At 55.0% G+C, this 19409-nt stretch overlaps 1 protein-coding gene across 9 annotated transcripts in view; it reads left to right on the forward strand.

The window, feature by feature from the left end:
• The window catches only part of LOC107052204, a 98588-nt gene that overhangs the window by 10549 nt on the left and 68630 nt on the right, over positions 1–19409 (forward strand). For 5 of the 9 annotated variants that reach the window (XM_040649304.2, XM_046901897.1, XM_046901896.1 and 2 more), the window contains exon 1: positions 17498–17704. The gene's annotated coding sequence lies outside the window, so the exon portion shown is untranslated. Of the gene's footprint in view, positions 1–5098; positions 11389–11846; positions 11993–13539; positions 13599–15353; positions 15548–15923; positions 16084–17099; positions 17243–17497; positions 17705–19409 lie in introns of those variants that run through there. The other 4 variants (XM_046901898.1, XM_040649306.2, XM_040649307.2 and 1 more) reach the window with 4 other exon arrangements.

Genomic DNA, 19409 nt, shown 5'->3' on the forward strand with positions numbered 1-19409 from the left:
TATGAATGTGGGCTCTCCTGCTCCGAGCCCCTGTGCTCCTCACCACGCGGGGTTTCTGGGCTCCCTGGGACTGTCCTTGCTCCTCATTCTGCTCGTCTCTCTATGAAGCGTGAGGGTCTCAAATGGCACCGAAAACAGAACCAAATCAGCTGTGAATAGGCTTGAACTTACTATTCAGGAATACAATAGAAAATCAAATAGGTACTACATCTCCTTTGGCTGCCTGTGAGCCTGGTTTTCTTTGTTGCAGGTGGCTGACAGAAAGAAAACAGGTTTGTTATGAAAGCACCGGGTCCAGCCTGCCCTGCTCTGTTACCTGGGAAGCTGTGAAGGAGGTGGCTGTGGTTCATGGGGAGGCTGCAGCTGGAGGCGTTGGCTCAGAGATGTGCGGGGAGCACTGGGGCTCTGCATGGCACAGCAGGTTTGGTGCGGCATTGGTCCAGGTGTTTCTCCCCACCAAAGGCCTTGAGAAGGATATGAGCTGCCTCCATGCGTTGCAGCCCAGCCTGGGTTTTGGTTGTGCAATGCAGAAAACATCTTGTGCCTCTGTGCTGGTCTGTGCCCTGCTTCTTCCTTGGCACCTGGAGCAAGAGTGAAATTCAAATGCACAAAGCGGAATCCATGTGAGGCATCCTAAGGGGATGCTTTGCCACTGAGATGTCTCACAGGGCAGGTGGCAGGGCTGCTTTGTGCCCCAGTGCTGCTATTGGGTACACTGCTGTGCCCTCGGTGAGTACCCAGCTCAGGGTGCCCCTGCTGTGGGAGCTGCACGTTGGGCACGAATGGAATGAGAAGACGACAGGCTTCCCTTCTGAAGCCTGACTTCCCTCACCCATTAGGACTGAAGGCAAAAAAGGGCAGAAACGGATGGTGAGGGCATTTCAAGGAGGCAGAAGTTGAAAAGGGAGTGCTCAGTGCGTGTCTCCAGCGGGCTCTGACTCACCAACACGTGCAGGTACAGCCCTGCTGCCGGCTGCAGCCAGCTTTTGGGTTGAGCTTTGCTCACCAGTAAAGCTGAGAGGGTTTGCAGAGACAAAAGGGAAGCACAGGAAAGGGAGCAGCTGTTGCAGCTTGCTCCTGTTTCCTTTGCATGGCCCCAAATTGTGTCCCACTCTCTTGCCCCTTGCAAGTTGCAGCCCCCAGGAAAGGGCCCAACTTGGGCGAATCAAGAGCCAGGATCTGGCCCCACTGATGGCAGGGTTCAGAATTAAGCTGCCTCCAAAGCCTCACTCTGCCTGCCAGACAGCACCCCAGGGGCAGGCGTGGAGCTGGGGCTCTGCTGCAGAGGTAGGATGGGAATGTGTTCTGGTCCTGCCTGTCTGGTTTCGTGCTCCTGTCTGGGGCTTGGGTGATCCAAAAGAGAGCTTGGTCTGAGATACAGAGCTGTGACTTATTGTTATTTAAAACTTCTAAAGCTGCAGGGCAGTAACTTGGGCCCAGATTCACCTGATAGACCCAATCTGCCATGGCTGGAGCAGCGGGCACCAGGCTGGATGTGATGCTGTAGGTTTGAAGTCAAAGCAATGGAGAGGTGAAGTTGGTTCCCTTGGTCACCCCCAAATCACAATTCCATTCCTATTCTTGAGTAGGGCACATCCTCATCTCTCTGGAGAGCAATGGGCATTTTGTATGGCTGAGCACAGCTCAGACAGGTCCTACCAGTGGTGGGGGACCTGCTTGGTCTGTTTGTCCTTTGCTGCTGTGATAAGGTGCACAGAGCAAAATTCCAACCCCTGGCACCTTCCTTTATCCCATCCCATTGGGGCAGGCAGCCTTGCATTGCTGCCCTCACTATGAGTGACCCTACCAGGAGGAGGGTCCTTGTCCTCAGGATGACAAGTGGTTGGGCCACCACCCACTGCAGTGGTGTCGGCTGGGAGTTTGTATTTACTTTGCCTTCTTCCCGGCCATGTGTGGCCACCACAAGGCCATGCCGTTTTGTTGCAGGCGAAGGGAGGGTTGGCCCCGTGTTTTTGCCTCTCTGGATGTCACAGTTGACTTCTCTTTGGGGAATTTGCAGCCTTCTGCAGATCAGATCGACTGCCCGGCGCTGCCCTTGGTACTGCAGCAGTGCCAGATGCTGAGGGCTGGAGAGCTCCGAGCTCCCATCCTCCTGGGAGCAATGCCACCTGCCAGGCATAGGTGCGTGCCTACCCGAGAGGAACGATGAGCTTTGCCCTTCCTCTTGATCCCAAAGCTGTGAACCGTGGAGTAGTGCAGGGAGGGATGTGGCTGTTCTACCAACAGGGTGCAATAAATGTGCTGGGTCCTGCTGCACCCACCTGTGTTTTGTGCATCCGCATGCAACAGGAGGCTGCTCTGCAGGATCTGTGTAGGCAACTGCTGTCCCTCTGCTTTGGGTGCGTTGCTTTGGGTGGGGAGTGGAGCCCGGTCTGTGCTGCTGGCACGTGGCACAAGAGGGAGTTTGGGAGATGGGTTGAAATGGAAAGGGTCTTTTCCGAAGCAGCCGTTGATGGAAATGAGCCTTGCACAGCTCTGAGGTGTGTTTGAGGGTGAAGAGTTGGGGATGATGCACGTGGTGGATGCTGAATTTAGGAAAGCAGCATTTTCTTGGTTATCTCCTTGCCCCGTGTGCGATATCCACAGCTGACACCCTGGTCTTGGCTGTACCTATGAGCTTTGTGGTGTGCCTATCTGTGCCCATGCACAGGAGGAGGTTCTTCCCCTCCAGCTCCTCTTGCATCCTTGAGACCTTTAATCTTTCATGCTGTCTAAACCAGTCCCCGTGGGGAAGGAGATGGTTAATTAGTGCTCCCCCTCCCTCCCCAATGCCTGTGTTTCCCAGACCCCACTGGCTGGTGACCCCCTCTGCAATGTGTCTGTGGAGCTTGTTATCTGTCCTGTGCAGATTTCCCTGGTGGGAAGGGGAGGTGATGCTGCAGAGGCTCCAGCTCACACTGTGAGCATCTGCCAAGCTGTGGGAGCTCTTCCCACTCTGGCCTGGCTTGTGAAGGTGTTGGGGCTGTTCCTCACTTCTGCCTGGATCCTGCATGAGGTGGGACAACGTCCCCAAGCAGCATTGGTCCTGAGATGGTGCAGGACCTGGAGAGGCTGGCTGCTCGTAGCAGAAGGGATGGAGGCAGCCTTCACCATGGCAGCACCAGCAAGCAAGGTGGATCCTTAGAAGCCTTTTGGACCTTCCCTCTATTTCTCTTGGGGTTATCCTCTCCTAATGTCTCAAGGAGCTCAGCTTATTGCAGCTGGGCTCTACTGGATGCTAATCCCACCAAGAGGAAAAACTCACCCAGAGCACCCAGTCACATGAAGAGGGATGGAGGGGAAGCTGGGTAGATGGTAATCCTGCTCCACTCTGGGGTTAACCTCCTCCTATGGTGCCTCATGTGGCCGGGGCAGATCTGCCTCCTGCAGCTGGGGTGAGGGGAGGGTAGGAGGAGGCTGTTTGTATAATTGCTCATAGAAATCCAATGTAAAAGGAGTGGGATCACAGTGATACAGAGCAGGGCATCTTCAAGGGGAACCTGTGTGTTACCTGCTCTGGTGCTGAAGGCGCTGAGCCTGGTGCTGCTGCGATGCAGGGATGTGTCCCTCAAATCCCCTTTCCCTCTCCCCATGGCTGAGGGAGGGTTTGCAGTGAAACTGAAAAAGCCCTCATCCTGGAACTGCACCTTCTGCCAAGTTCTCTTATCAGACCCGTGCTTCTGCCTAGAGCCAGTAGCTGTGAGGATGGCGATGGGGGAACAGACTGCTGTTATGCTGCTCTCTTGCCTGCAGCCTGTTTGCATTCATGATTGCATCCGTGCATTAAAGTGCTTTGAGCTCCTCGTTACCAAAGTGCAGACTCTGAGTTTTAACGAGCCACTCGTGGGAGTTGGGACCGGGAGAGACAGAATGCCGTCCTGCTGAACCGAGACAGAGCCTGACAACAGGCACCGCTGCCTGGAAACGGTGGGCAAAGGCTTTATTGACCACTGGAGGTCACTTTTTCAATAATGCAGTACAATCCAACTTTATTTTGTCAGTACCTTTCATGCAGGCTGCTCCCGAGCTGCTCAGCAGATGCAGCGCAACGGGAGGGGAGAAGCAGCGGTTTTCTTCCAGCTGGGGAGATGGAGGCTGCTCGGCAGCACTGGGTGCAAAGCAGAAGGCTCTTGTGCTTTGCTGGAGAGCTATAGGGAAGGAGAGGAGCAGCAAACGAAGCAGCCTGGCTGCTGCTTCTGCAGTTCCCTGTGCTGCAGAGGAATCTTCAGGCTCTTCAAAAGCAAATGAGCCTTTTTGCCCCTGGGGTAGCTGGGGGAAGGCAGGAGGGTGCTGGGGAGCACAGCCCTCACCCCTCAGCTGGAGAGAGGCTGTTGTTGGGAAGCGGGGGTGGTGTGGTTGGCTACCCAGCTAACTGTGGCTGGATGCTTTTCCTAGAGGTAAAGGAACATTGTGACTTGAGCTGGTGAAAGAGCTGGGAGGTGGGCAGGGTCAGAGCATGTGAGGGGCTGGAAATTGTGCCTGAATTGCACTCCTTTGCTCCCTGCATGGTGCTGGGCTGTTCCTGGGAGGGACTGCCCCTGAATGGGGCAAACAGGCACCAGGAGCTGGGGGTGGGGGCTGTGCAGAGAGAGTCATTTACAGGACCCTCTAGAATCCCCTGCAGGAGGGAGCAGGGCATGTGGGGCTGTGTGGAGCTGGGGGCTGCTGCTTTTGCAAAAACACTGGGGGAGTTCTGCAGAAAAACCCATTAAAAAGCCCTTGCTAAGGAGTCAGCGGCAATGGCTGATGCAGAAGCTCTTCTGTTGCACTGTGTGCTCCCCTTGCACGATGACGCACGATTTGCAGGTCTGGAGCTGCTGAAAGGAACAGACGGGTGGGTTTGGAAGGAGCTCTGAGGGCCTGATTCAGAGTCTCGAGGCCTTTCGTGTTCAGAGCTATGCAGGACATGAGCTTATTTGGTGTGCACGTCCTTCTGTCCCTCTAATGTGGGCTCCTGAAGCCCCACTTCTCACTGCTTGTTCAGATATTGCCGTGTCCACTGTCACCAAAAGGAATAGATTCTGTCATTTGGCTATCTTGCTGTATCAATCCCCTTTGAGAAGTGGGAAAGGAATAACCTGTTTCTTCTTCTCCTCAGGTTTCAACAGGGATGTCAGCGTTGCCTTTGGAGCAGGGACACACTGCACACAGGCACCGCCACGTGCGAGGGCTGCGAGAGCTTAACTGCTGCAGCAGATGGGACTTGGAAGCCACGTCGGAGCAAATATTTAAAGATCCGGTTTTATAAAGCCACTTTTTGGCCTATAAACCATCCACCCCGCAGCTCCCGGTGCCGTTGCTGCAGAGTCCTCTGTTTGCTGTTCCTGCTGCTCCTCCACAGTCCTGTCTGATGAGACATGCTGCGTGTGCTTGGCGTGGGGCTCTTCTCCCTTCTGCCAGCCTCGGTGCTTTGTTTTATGCATTTCTTTATTTGTTGATGGGATTTTCCTTCTCTCAGCAGAGTGGGATGGGAAGCGACTTCTATTGACCCGATGGGGTTCCTGGGATCAGGCAGACCCCAAAGCTGGCGATGAGCCCATCCTGGTGAATGTTTTCCCGCTGCCTCTCACATCTCCATGCGGACAGTGAGGTTGGGATCCCACGCCCCCTTTCTCCCCACGATACATCAGGCTCCCAGCAATGATCCTGAGCTGTCTGTGTGGCATGGAGCAGTCTCTGGTTTGTGCTTCCCTTCCTGCATAGCCTTTCAGCCTTAGGTCCCACAGAGCCAAGCACTGATGTGCCCACTAACTCGGGTGGCTCTGCTCCTGAACAAGCAAAAGAAAAGTGAATAGCCCCTCAGATGGCAGCCTGGATGAAGCAGGTTGGATTCCTGCTCTCCTCCTCAAGGTAGTTATTTCTCGCTTGCATCTGCTGTGTGAGAGCATGATGACGATTGGGCACTGGGACTTTTTGGGATAGACCCAAAGTGTTCTCCCTGTACTTCCATTTCCACTTGGTGTGAAGCCCCACTCCACCTCTCCAAGGAGACCTGCACTGCAGTGCATTGCTGTCTCTGCAACGCTTTGAGATCCGCAGATACGAGTGGTTCCTGAAGCTTTGAATAGCTTCTTGAACTCTCTCTGCAATGGAATTCCAAAGCCAGGGGAAATTATTCACAACTGTTAAGAAGAAGCCGTGTCGGTGCGTTGGTTAAACCCAGCATTACGCCTTCTAATTATGTAGTGGTGGCCCAAGCTGCTGGGGCGCCTGGCGACAACGGGATGGTTGTGCTCAGCTGGAGGGAGCGGGGCTGAGATTTGGTGCCTGATGAGATCAAGGGGCCTTTGATTTCAATGGGCATTGAACCAGGCACTGCCATATCAAACAGGCTGATCAGATCATAGTGCAGCTCTTCTGGTGTAGACTCCCATTGGTGCGCTGGGGCAGGCAGTGCAAATTGGGCAGCCAGTGGGGTGAGCAGGCATGCTGAACTGTCCCTAATGAAATGGGATGTCCTGCAGCAGGACAGTGCAAAGCGGTTGTGTGTCTGGGGTGCCGTGTGGGTCACCTCCAGGCTGGGATGTGTCCTCTCCTTCCTTGTTCTTGTGCAGGAGGGTGGCCGCAGGAGCTGCTGAGGGAGAGGAATTGATGGGGTGATGTTGAATCCTTAATCTCGTGTTTCAGGGCTTCTCCAGGCGTTCTGCAAGGAAAGATGATTATTTTTTTCTTTGCAGCCTTCGGTGTAGCAATCAGGCACCTGAAATTGTTTCTGCCGTCTTCTAAACGGGGAGATTGGGCACAGCAAGAGGTGTGCTGTGAAGGGAGGGGTGTGCTGGTGCTCCTCAGGGATGCTGCAGCCCCAGGATGCTGTCTGGGGGATCGCTGCCTCGAGCTTTCTAATCCCAAACCCAGCTGTGTTGGCAGGAGCCCTGTTCTGCAGCGTGGGCCATAGTCGCTTTCCCAGCATCCCTGGGGGACGTTGCCCTGCTCCTGCAGGAACACGAGATGTTTGCAGCATCCTTGATCTCTTCTGCTCTTTGCCTGGGGCTCATTAGCACTGTGGTCCTTTTGGTTCATTTGGGAGAGCACTCGGTGGCGAGGCGGGGACTGCTGTCACACTGGGGGTGCTCCGCTTGCCTTGTCTGCCAGTTGGGTTTTAAACCGTGAGCTCTCATTCTGAGCTCGTTTTGCTTTGTTTCCCCGTGGTTGGGGAAAATGGCAGCATCTGCACATGATGTCTAAGCAGAGGGCACCCAGCCCGCCCCACTGCTGCGCTCTGTGGCTGCAGGAATGTTATCTCTGAAGTCTCCACCTATCCCCATAAACTTGGCTGGAAGTGGGTCAGTAGGTTTAGAAGTTCTATGGAGATATGTATCAGCCTCATACCTTAAAAGAAGCGGAGTGAAGTCAAATCCAAAGCAACAATGAAAACTCGGAGAGGAACGGAGAGAAGAGGCAGTGGATTAGCAGATAGAGAAATCCCCATGGGTCCTATTGAGTGTTTTGCCAGTGTTAAGCACTGAGTAAAATATAGTGCTGGAGAGATCAGATCGCTGGGTATTCCCTTTGGACGGGGAGATCCTGGGTTGAATACCTCTTTGGTGAATCATCTTTTGGAGCTATCGGTGCAGAGATCTGGCACGGGGCTCTCGCTGTTGGATGTGGCATTGCTCTCAGGCTGAAACCACTTGGAGAAGGCATGCAAATGGTACCATACAGCTCTCTGCTGCTAAAGCTCCGGATGCTTGCATATGACATCTGGGATGCCCCAAGCACCCAGAGCTGGGGCTGACAGCTCAGAGGGCAACCAGAGGGTTTCTCCTGCTCTCTGCAGCAGAACATGGGGGAGAACACCCACAAAACCTGCTTCACCAAAGCACTGCCTGAGCTTGCAAAGCCCGTCACAGGGCTCTTCCAGGACTTGAGCTGCTAGATCCTCCTCTGTGAGCAGATCCATTGGTAACTGGCAGACTAGAAGATACAGGAGATCAAGACAAGGGGAGGAACCAATTGCTAAGTGACCCAAACGGAAGATGCACATGTAGCACAGGGAGGTGCTGGGCCAACAGAGGAGAAATCCCACAAGGAAAGACTCCAAAGGAGACAGTCCAGTTAGCTTTTTGCTTGGCTTTTTCTTTTCATCCATTGAAGAGATACTTACAAAGTGGGGAGGAGACATTGAGGGAGTGCGAGGAGAGCATGGTGGGAGGGTGAGGGCTGTGTGTGTGACCCTCGCTGTGCTGTGCCCATGGGTTGTGCTCCATGCAGTCCGGCCCAGGCAGAGCTGCCTGTCAGCTGTAGTTGGACCTGGGGACAGCTTGGCTGCGTCCTTCGTTTGGGATCGAGGAGCAATCTGTGTGGATAGCACGAGAGCTGCTAATGCTGCGTCTGAAAAGCTGCAGAGTTGCTGGGAGGGGGAATGGGTTTAAAGTTGTATTTCCTCCAATAAATCAGCACAGCCTGGGCCTCCCCGCCCCCATTGGCGCCTGTGTGCACGTGTTGGAGAGAAAACCCCAAAAAAACCTGAGGACTCTGCATTACTGCTCTTTGCTCAGGGCTGCCCAGCCTCACACCAGGGCAAGCGTTGCTTCAACACCAATAACGCTGTCTGCAGCAGGAAGCAGAGCAGGGCTCATCCACGCCGGGCTGCTCTGCTACTTCTGTGCTCCGAGTACAAACAGCAAGCTGTTCCTGCGCGTGGGCTCCCATCGCTGCCAGCAAAGCTATTCTCATGCAGGAGAGAAAAACGAGCTGTGCAGAAAGCAGGCATGTCTCGTATCGCTAAGCGTCACTCAGCAGGTCAAGCGGTACACGGTGGCACCGCTGCTCGGGGCTGGTGTGGGTTGGATGTGGTGGATGTGGCAAACCCAGTGCTGCCTGTGGGGTTGGCAGGGAATTACCCCAACTGCTGTGGCTAAATCATAGGATCGCAGAATCGTTTCAGTAGGAAGGGATCCTTAAAGGCTGTCTGGTCCAACTCCCTGCAGTGAACAGAGGCACCCACAGCTCCAGCAGGTGCTCAGAGCCCTGTCCAGCTCTGACCTCGGGTGTCTGCAGGGACAGAGCACCCATCACCTCTCTGGGCAGTTGGTCGGAGTGGCCCTGGTGGGATGCTGCAGTGATGGCAGCTGGAACAAAATGGGTCACAAAGGATACAGTCCCTTATGACTACCAGTGCTGATATTAGAAGCGATGTCCCACTGCTGCTCTCAAGGCATTTTCAGCCCTTCTGGCCCAGCAGTGACAGTGGCTTGGAGGACTCAGGTTGCTTTTTGGGCTTCTTTATTCTCTAGCTTTTTCCTTGGGTGGTGTTTGAAGCTCGCTGAGGATGCTGCGTGAGGAAGGGCATTGTTTCAACCCTTTGCTTGCATCTTTCAGGGGGAAAGAAACTCTTGGGACTTTCAAAAGCAACACCATTGTTGACCTGTTGGAAAGTTTCAGCTGCGGGTGGAGGTGGCTGTGTGTCAAGCAGAGCCTGGGTGAGAGATGATGGAGCAGCTCAGCACCGTACCTCAAGGGCTCTGATTTTTGGCAGAGCCAGGCTGGTGGGACGCTGAGCTGTGGGAGGGCTGGCCCGTCTCTGAGTGCTCCCTGGGTGCCGCTATCTCCTGGCGATCTGTGATCCACTCAAGTGTGTCCGCCTGGATGCCAGCCTGGCTGGGCCCTGCTCCTGGTGGCTCATGGGGTTTGTGTGTATCCTGCAATCTCTGGCTCTTTTTTGGAGCTGGGAGTGATTGTGTTCGCTCCCCAGTTCAGGAAGTCAAAGGGAGCCTGTTGGGGGAGAGGGGAGATTTTAAGCCTTATCTCTGGAGTGAGAGAGAAGGGCTCGGCTCCCAAGTGCCTCAGTGAAGGGGATCCCAACCAGCTCTGCCTTGCTGGGGCAGCTCCCTCCTCTCTTTTCCCTCCCACTCAGGGGCTGCAGGCAGCTTGGTCCCCCCGTGCCCTGCCGGATGTTGGGGAGCCAGACGGGACAGACCAGCAGCTCCCAGCCCCAAACAATGGGGCCATTGAGGACTGGAGCTGGGGGCTCGGCTGACTGCGGGCTGTGGATGGAGAAGACAGCTGAGCTGTGCTTGTTCCACCCCAGCAGAGTCAGAGCCCAAAATAGGAGCGGTGCGGCCATTTGGAGGCTGAGCCTCTTTATCCAGAGGTCGCAGCTTGTTTGCGCATGGGGTTTGCATGGAGTATTTACGTCTAGGAGTGGGGTTGGGGGGGGAGGAAATGAAAGAGGAGGGGTTGGCAGTTGCGCAGACTTATTTTTGTTTGGGTTTTTTTGTTTGTTTTCTGTGCTAAAAAGGTGCAAAAGAATTGGTATTTTTATCCCCCCACCTTCCCGTAGGTCCGTACGCTTCCCTGCAGACTGGGAGCCCCAGGGAGGCCAGCGCTGTGTCTCAGTGCTGGAGTGCTGAGCAGGTGGAGGGGACAAACAGTGCGCCCACTAACTGGTGGAGCTGCCAAGCTCACCACTGTACCCATTTGCTATCTCCCTGTGCCATCCTGGTTCCTAATCTCGGGCTCCTCTGTGTCCGTGGGCTGTGCCTGCAGGTAGTGTTTCCCCTTCCTCTCGTGCTGAGCCCCCTCCGATCTGCTTTCCTGGCACAGCAGCGGGTGCTGTCTGGCTCTTGCAGACACCAAGCATCTGCTGTGCCCAGTGCATCCAAAAATCGCACCTCTTTTGTATCTGTGTGCGGATTTAAGGGCTCAGTGTGAGGTGTCTGAAGAGGTGCTCTCGGTTGGAGCCTATTCTGAATGGTGCTGCCTGAACGGGGGCTGTGTCTGCGTCGGGAGATGTGCAGAATTAATGCAAGGTTTGGATCAGCTCATTAACTGCCTATGCCGGTCCATATCTTGCCCTTGGAGGTACGTGTGTTGCTTCCAGTGCCATCAACATAAAGACTCTCGCCAGCACAGCCGGGGATGGGATTTGGCCTGTTTATATTCACGGTGCAAAAAGAGCTGAAGGATTAATGACTGATTACTTCTCGGGCCAGCGGGAGCCTCGGGTACCCATCTCGTGTGCAGCTAAAGCGCAGGGCAGAGCAAGACAAAGCTTTGCAACAGAATCCTCCCAATTACCTCACTGCTCTCCCTGCGCGCTGTAAAATGCACCGTCAGCTCTGCCAGCCAGCGCTCAGCCTGCAGCCAAACACCTCCTGCATTGCTGCATCCCCCTCCGCCCCGCACTGTCCCCAATTTGGGGTGCTTTGGTGGAGCCCTGCCTTGTTCCCTACCTGCCCCTTGTGTGCGTCTCAGCATCCTTTTGTGCCCCCCCAGCGGAGCCTGCGCGTTGGATGCGGTTTCTATGGTTACAGCAGCTCCTGGGCTCTGGGAAGAGCAGTTGGATGCTGGAGCTGGCAGGACCGGCATCTCCCTCCGGATCAGCTAGAAACTTGACAGGGTTCGGTGTGTGGCAGAGCAGGACAAAGAGAGAAGGGGAGAGGGAAGGTGATGAGAGAAACTCGGCTTGTGCTGGGTACCGGGGTTGCCCCCAACAGGTTATGCTCTGAACAGGCTTCAAAAAGGAATAAAAAGGGTGGGGAGGAAAAAAAAAATTGATGAGAAAACTGCAGTTCTGGTGCTCGCATGAAGGTGACATTTGTTGTAGCGTCTCCAGCCGTCAGTACGGGGATCTGAACACAAGGAAGTTGTAACTGCTGCCAGGATGACTGTTTCTACCCACATTTTTATTTTCCCCAGCCCTTTTTTCCTCGTTTCATTCTTTTGGTGCTTTTTATTCTGATATTTCCCTCCCTACACGCACATGTTTCCTCTCTGCTCCGACATATCCCTCTTTTGTTGGTTGGGTTAAAAGTTTGAGGCATGTTCAGTCTTCACCGCGTGCAGGTGCCACTTGGGGCACCAAAAAGTGCCAGCTGGGAATTGACCTGACTTTTTTTTGGCAGAGTTTTTGCCCATCAGAGCCTTCTCCTGATGATGGACACAAACACCAACCTCTGAGCACAGCGTGTGTAGGTGCACAAACCCAGCCCGATGTACTCACCTGCCGTTGGGACCTTCCGTCCTCTCATCTGCTCTGCCCCAAATTCAGGTTGGTTATTAGGGAACGTTTCTTCTCAGAGTGGTGCTGCAGTGGCACAGCTGCACAGGGAGTGCTGGGGTCACCATCCCTGGAGGTGTCCCAGAGCCATGGGGACGTGGCACTGAGGGACGTGTCAGTGGGCACGGTGGGGTGGGCTGGGGTCGGACTTGGGAATTTGAGGGGTCTTTTCCATCTTGAGTGATTCTATGAAATATGCATGGAGCCTATGGGATCAGACTCAGTGCCAGAGGTTGGAACTAGGTGATCTTTGAGTTCCCTTCCAACCCAAGCCATTCTGTGGTTGTAGGTTGGCCTCTCAGAGCCCTTTCTTTCTGACTTGTGCGCTCCTGGCAGACAGGGCAGAGCCTCTTGTGCTGTAATAGGCATCTCAATCCCTGCTGTTACAGGCAGGGTGCGTGGGGACAGTAATGAAAATAACTAGGCCAAAGGCTTGGGAGATGAAGGGCCCTCGTCCTGACCTGCTTAGGAGGTAACTGGGAGCACAGGTCTCCCCGTGCTTCCCAGCTGAGCCTGGCTCCTCACCTGGTTGGACTGGCTTACCCATCTCCCTGGGGCTGAGGCTCAGGCAGACGCGGGGCTGCAGTGGTTACAGTCATGCCCTGCGTGCAGAGGAGGGGGCAGGCAGGCAGGGGAAAGCATTTGCGGTGTTCTGGCTGCACCCAGCAGCCAAGAAGTCCCCACAAAGCCAAGAAACTGTACCCTGCCATCACCAACCCTGTGCCCCCAGGTGGCAGCTGAGGAGGATGGATGCAGAGTGGGTGTGAGCCCAGCAGCTCTCCCTTCCAATCCAAGCAGTTCTACCATTGTATAATTACTTGCACCAGGGCTTGCACTGCTTGTCCAGCCCTGCCTGCGGGGCCGGCGGCTGCCGGGGCTGTGTGGGTGGCATGGGGCAAGCATGGCGTGTGGGGCCGGCCCGGCTCCTGTCCCTCATCGTGCGTGGGAGAGGCGGCGGTGCCTGGGGAGACGTCGTGTGGCTTCTCTGGAGCCATAGCCTAGTTTTGAGGCAGTCCCTGCCCGTCTGGCCCTTTCCTCCTTCCTACCCCGTGCTTGTGTTCCTGCTCTGTGCTGGAGCACCTTGCTGGGGTCACCTATTCCAGCACTGCCACCTGCACCCCTGGCCAACCTCCATGTGGCAGTTTGGTGGCTTAGTGCTGTGTACAGAAAGTCATATATTCACAGACCAAAAGCCTTCAGTCCCTTTTAGGGGAAAAACGGTCTTTTTTTCCCCCCCTGAATTCACTGAGATCTTTCTGATGGAGGCATGGATGGATGTGAGCTTCCACGTGGCTGAGCCGGGCTCCTCTCTGTGCCCAGGGATGGGTCGGTGACACAGCCGGGCAGTGGGGCCGGTGGGGCTGCACTGCAGCCCCACAGAGCAGCACGGACGCAGTGGGACGTTGCTGGGAGCAGCAGGCAGGGTGTCTGCAGGCCCCCGCGCTCTGAATCACCTGCTCAACCCTTCAGCTGCCGGGACTTGCAGCTGCCTCAGCCGTGTTTACCCTTCCCTGTTCCCTCTTCTCCTTTCTCCCCAGGCAGATGAAAGCCCGACAAGAAAGGGCAGACGCGGCTTCCACTCAACAAGTCGCTGCAGGTGAGGCGGAGCTGCTTGGCGCGCTCCACAGCCACCTGGCCTGGCTGCTCCGTCCGCCATTTTGTGAGGGCGGGAGGAGGAGCGCGGGCGGATCGGAGGGGGACGGGTGGGAGTGGGCCGGGTGCTGTGGGCACAGGGCAGCGTGCAGGACTGAAGCTGAGCTGGTCCTGGATTGAGTCAGCAGTCTTAGGGGTTGAAGCATCATGGCCGTAGTTTTGATATTGCCTTCCTCTTATACACCGCAGAAGGGAGACCTTGGAGGGTTAGCAGGTTGCACAGAGAGGTTGTGAATCACCACCCCTGGAGGTGCTCAAGTCCAGGCTGGATGGGGCCCTGGGAGTCTGAGCTGGTGGGGGACAACTGAACACCCACTGAAGTTGGAACTGGGTGATCTCTTGGCTGCACCTCAGTGCTGTGCTCAGTGCTGGGCCCCTCACTGCAAGGAAGACATTGAGGCCCCGGAGTGTGTCCAGAGATGGGCAGCGGAGCTGTGCGGGTCTGAGCACAGCGCTGTGGGAGCGGCTGAGGGCGCTGGGATGGTTCAGCGTGGAGAAGAGGCTCTGGGGAGACCTCATCGCTCCCTGCGGTCCCTGAAGGGAGGTTGTGGTGAGGTGGGGTCGGCCTCTGCTCGCAGGGAACAGCGATAGGATGAGCGGTGATGGCCTCACGTTGTGCCGGGGGGGTTCAGGTTGGGTATTGGGGAAGGTTTCTTCTCAGAAGGAGCGGTGCTGCAGTGGCACAGCTGCCCAGGGAGTGCTGTAGCCAGTGTCCTGGAGGTGTTCCAGCAGAGATGCGGCACTGAGGGACGAGTCAATAGGCATGGGGGTGGGTTGGGGTTGGACTTGGGGATCTGAGAAGTCTTTTCCAATCTGAATGATTCTATGGTTCAATTCTAAGATTCTGTGGATACCCCATCCTTGCAAGTGCTCAAGACCAGTTTGGACAGGCCCTGGGCAACATGGTCTGGTGACTGGTTGCCACCCACTGGGGTTGGAACAGGACGATCTCTGTGCACCTTCCAACCCAAACACCTATAAGCCACCTTTTGCATCACAGCAAAGGTTTTGCTTCACTGAGGCTGGATAAGAAGGGCCAGGACCGCTCCTGGCTTGGCCATCTCATCAGCCGGACCCAGACTGGTCCCTGTGAGATGCATGGCAGGAGCATTCTTTCTCAGAGCTGATTGCAGTTCTTCTGTGTGCATGGGAGCAGCCTTGGAAGCAGCCTGGTTTCCTGAAAGTACATAACTTTTATTGAAAAATAGGATTTTCCCCTCCGATTTATTTTCCTTGTCGTGAAAGCGTCACGGTCACTTCTGTTGAGCCAAATGAAACCCAGTTTTAGTCTGTGTCCTTAGGAGTGTTTGAAATACCATGGAGAAAGTCTGCAGGTTGGTTTTGAAGCCATCCAAAGGGTAAAAGTGCTGGATTGGTTTGTATCTCAAACCTCTCTCACCCCACTTGTCTGCATGGAGCTCCACAGTACCTACCTCCAAGGAGGGGAATATTTGACACGTGGGCCTGTTTGTGTTGAACTCAAGACTGTTTTTACTCAGTGCAGGGAAATGTCATTGGGCTCCTTTTGGTGTCACTTTGCTGTTCCCAAGCAGTTTCCTGGAAAGACAGCAGGAAGCCAAACGTGCATACATTTCTGAAGCGCTCGGGTATTTCCAAGTGATGCAACCTCAGATTCCTTCCCTAGCCACCCCCCCTTCCCTTTTGCTTCAAAACCCTTTTTGGCCTCAAAGTTCAGCTTGTCTTTCTGTTGTTTTGTTTCCGAGTTCTGGAGGCAGAGCCCTACAGCAGGAGGAGGTGGGCAGCCCGCAGCCAGGTGCAGGGGGGGCTGGGGGGGAAGCTGCTCCTTTGGGGAACCCTTGCTCCGGCTTATAGGGCCATCTGGGACTGTGGGACCGACTGTGTGATCCTCCCACGGTCTGGACCCATCAGCAGGTGAGAAATCATATCAGATTTTTGCATGCTAGCTAAAATAGTGGATCAGGCTGGGGAACATGCTGTTTCACGTGTGAGAAGCGCTACCTTTCTCTAAGGAGATCTCCTGAACTGTGTTAAAAAAATAGGTTAAGCCATCCCCTGCTTGGATGCTCCATGAAACTTGGTCATTGCTTAATGGCAACTGCTTCTAATGCTGTGTGTCAGCGTGGCACTGCAATGCAGCTTCTCTCTGCCCAGTGTGTGGCTGCTCGGGTGTGAGGCTTTGCTTGCTGAGGCTTTGCTGCAGGCTGTTCTCCCCAAAACCTGCACTGTCAATGAGTTGTGCTGGTAAACAGCACAGGGAGAGATCGTTCAGGTTGTTCTCATCCTCCAGCCCTGAAACCAGCTGGCAGGGATGTCAAACATGACTTGCCCCTGCAGACAAAGTCATGCTCAACATCTCTGTAATTAATCTGGATCCCGGAGGTCGCGGTTCGAACACAGCCAAATTGTCCTGGGGAAGCAACACCCTCTGGATCTGGTGTTTCTCACAGGTACTGCATGGGACTGGGAAGCAGCTGAGCACCGACTCAGTGCTGGGGCTCCTGGTGATGCTCGCTGTGAGATGGTGGCAGCACAGCTGTGATCTCACATGGGGATCTGCCTTCATACTGCCCACCTCCCCGTACAGCTCAGTCTTAGGAAGGCAAAATGGAGTAAAAACTCATCTGTTGGTCGGAAAAGGCTCTGCACAGTGGTTTACTCTGGTGGGACATGGACGTGGGATGGCAACCTCAGAGATGGAAAGGAGAGATTATTTTCCTTTCCTATTTATAAGTCCACAAAGACTTATAAAGAAAAATCCTGCCTTCCTGTATAGGACAAAGCCTTCTGAAATAACCTGCCAGAAATTTCCAGCAATGCTCAGGCTTTCTGAGCCCTGTTCTGGAAGGACGATGGTGCTGCCAGCCTTTGTGTGGGCTCAGGGGTCCCAAGTTCCAGCTCCTCGACTTGATGTGGGACTGATGAATTGCTCACCCTGCCTTCAGAAACCATCCATGTGGGGCAGACCTGCATGTCCTGAGGTCCTGCAGTTCCCCATGACAGCTCTTGTTTTCATATCGACCAAACAATGCAGCCAGGACCGTGAGTGTCCTGTCCTGTTTTCCCCACTGGCTCTGCCCCATAGGTGAGCTGTGGGAGAGGAGAGGACCAGCAGCCCAGTGCCGAGGTCGGGATGTGCAACAAGCCAAGCAGCTCTTGTTTTGCAGCTCTGTACGCGGCAGCGTGGCTAAATGTGGAGGCAGGTTTGAAGGCACGCTCATTTAACTCCCCAGCCAACGTCTGATTCCAGGCATGCCTCTTTCACAGAGTTTAGTTGCACATTTGCAGAGCAACAGTTCTGCAAGTGGAACTCTGCAGGCAGCCTGGTGGGGCCAATGCTGACTGCTGCTGTTGGGTGCTCATGAGTGAGAGAACAGGAGATGGAGTCAGGGAACGTCTGAGACCAATATTGGGATGAAGTAGGAGGAGAGGGAGGTTTTAAAGTCTTGGTCAAGCTGTTTCCTGTGCTGGTTTTGGATTTCTCTTGTAGCTTGGCTGTGTCCTGTTGCAAGGAATACAGCTCCCATTGACTCCAGCAGGACCAGAGCTGGACCAGAGGGGCCTTTGGTGCAAGAGAGGCTGCAAGAAAGGATTCGGCTTTATCTGTCGGTGAGCCTGTTCATTCTCTCACCTGTTGATGGGTCAAATTTTGAAGCTGTGACTCAGTCTGAACTTTCAGTGGCTTTTGCACCTGGTGATTTAAATATCTGTCTGCACGGGAGGTGAACGCCAAGCGGCATCCCTAGCTGCAGCTCCGTACCAGGTTACCTTCCCCTTTCCCCCCTCCAGCTGTTTACTATTTCCCTCCCACCTCCACCCTGACTCAGAAGAATGGGACACGAATCCTCCCACCTCACCCACTCCAGTACAATGCTTGGCAGCTGCTGGGGAAAAAGAGTTTGGGTGAAGCTGCCAGGCTTTGCCCAGGAGCCATGGGGGAGAGCACGAGAGCTGTTCCACCAACGCAGCTGCCGGCAGCAGGAGCCTCCGGCACGAGGGAGCAGACGAGCCAGCTGCTGGGGGTGCTGATAACATCTGGACCCACCCGACGAGAGCGCATCTCCCCGTGCTGTAAGTGCAGGGTTGGGACCTTTCGGTGCTGAGCCGCCTCTGCTCCCACCAGGTTCAGCAGGAGGTCAGGGCGCGCAGCAGTGGGGTCGTGTGAGCTGTGGGTGCTGGGGCTGAGCCTGAGGCAGCGCTGGGACTGCTGCCTGCTGGGCTGGGTGAGTCCTTTGCGGGTGGCTCCTACCAAGTTTGCAGATAGAAGCAGTGTGAAGGCTGTTCCAGGGTGAGAGAAAGACCTCTGGAACCAGCTGCAATGCTATTCCTGGGGTAGGGGTAAGGGAGCGGCTGAAAAGCCCCAAAGTGGCCTTTAAAAAGGCATAGCTGTAAGAGCACAGGAGTCCCAAGGGAGCTGGAGCTGGTGGAGGCTGCAATCAAAGCACCCCCACTGCCCCGTGCTGTCACCCTGCTGCAGCCACAGCACAGCGCCAGCTTGCTCTTCCCTCCTTCCCATCTCTCCTTCTTCCTCCCGTGGCCCCTCACGTCCTCCCTGCCTCAATCCAGCTTTAAAATCTCAAGGCAAATCCCACTAAATCGGGAGATTTCACCCGGCTGCTTCCCTGCCCTCTCTGCTCTCCCGCTCCCTCCGCCGTTTCTGGCCTGCTGGGTTTTGTGTTTCAGTTGTTATAAATAAAGCTCCAGGCACTGATTTGGGTATACAATGACACCTTGTGTTATTAGACAGCACAGGACAGACTTTGCAAGGGGAGCTGCTCTCCCGCCCTCGCTCTGCTCCGGCTGCCGGCGCTCGGCAGGAGCTCAGCAGGTGCTGCTGTTCCCCACCTCACCCCAAATCGCAGCCCCCAGGAAAAAATAAATAAAAAAAAAGAGGAGATTTGGGCCCCTGCTCCGGCTTGGCTGGGTTTAAAAATAGGTGGGTGGGAGGAAGCTGGATGCTTAAAGAAGGGAGCGTGACTGAGGATGATGGGGAAGGGGATAGGAATGTAGGAATGTGCCCCCGAAAAAGGAGCTGGGGAATGTTTCTGGGGGGAAAGCAGGGATGGGATTGTCACTTGTCCCCTCAGCCCTGCTATGGGGTGACCACCCTACCCCTCCGTGCTGTGCATAGAAGAGGTGGAGTCTGAGCATCCTTTCTCCTCACGCTCATCCCTGCACTGCGCCGTGGTCCCTCGGGAAGGGCTTTGTCCCACATGGGCCACCTCGTGTCACCTCTCCATCCCCTCAGGACCAGCACTGGTTGGAGGGGGGGGAAGCTGACATGCTGAGCCCCATGTGCCCATTTTTGGGTTCTCCCTCCGCATTTTCTCTCCTTATGCCAGAAAAGCAAATGCTGTGAATTTTGGCTTGAGCATTCAGTGCAGATGTCCCACAGCTCCAACATACACTCGCTCCGCTCGTCCCACTTGCCTCACTGCAGCTACCACAGGACAGCCCCCCTCGAGGGGCCCAAGGGAGCTGCAATGCTGAGCTGTGGTGATGGGACCCTCCAGGAGCTCCTTCTGCATTTTGCTGCTCATCTGCACTCTGTGGGGAACCAGGAGGGGTGCTGGGTGCCCAGGTTGGGGAGTCTTTGAGGCAGCGATTTAAAGAAAGATAAATAAAAACCCAGCCCGTGGTGCTGGGAAGCCGGCCTCTTTCATCAAGGATGACTTGATTTATCCAGATTAGTTTAATTCTTTTTCAAGTCCTTTTGGAAGTCCTTTCTGAAGGAATTTTGGAGGTGTTTTTTGGTCATTGAGTAGGTCTGACTGTT

This window comes from Gallus gallus, chromosome 17 (assembly GCF_016699485.2).
Source record: "Gallus gallus isolate bGalGal1 chromosome 17, bGalGal1.mat.broiler.GRCg7b, whole genome shotgun sequence".
NCBI lineage: Eukaryota > Metazoa > Chordata > Aves > Galliformes > Phasianidae > Gallus > Gallus gallus.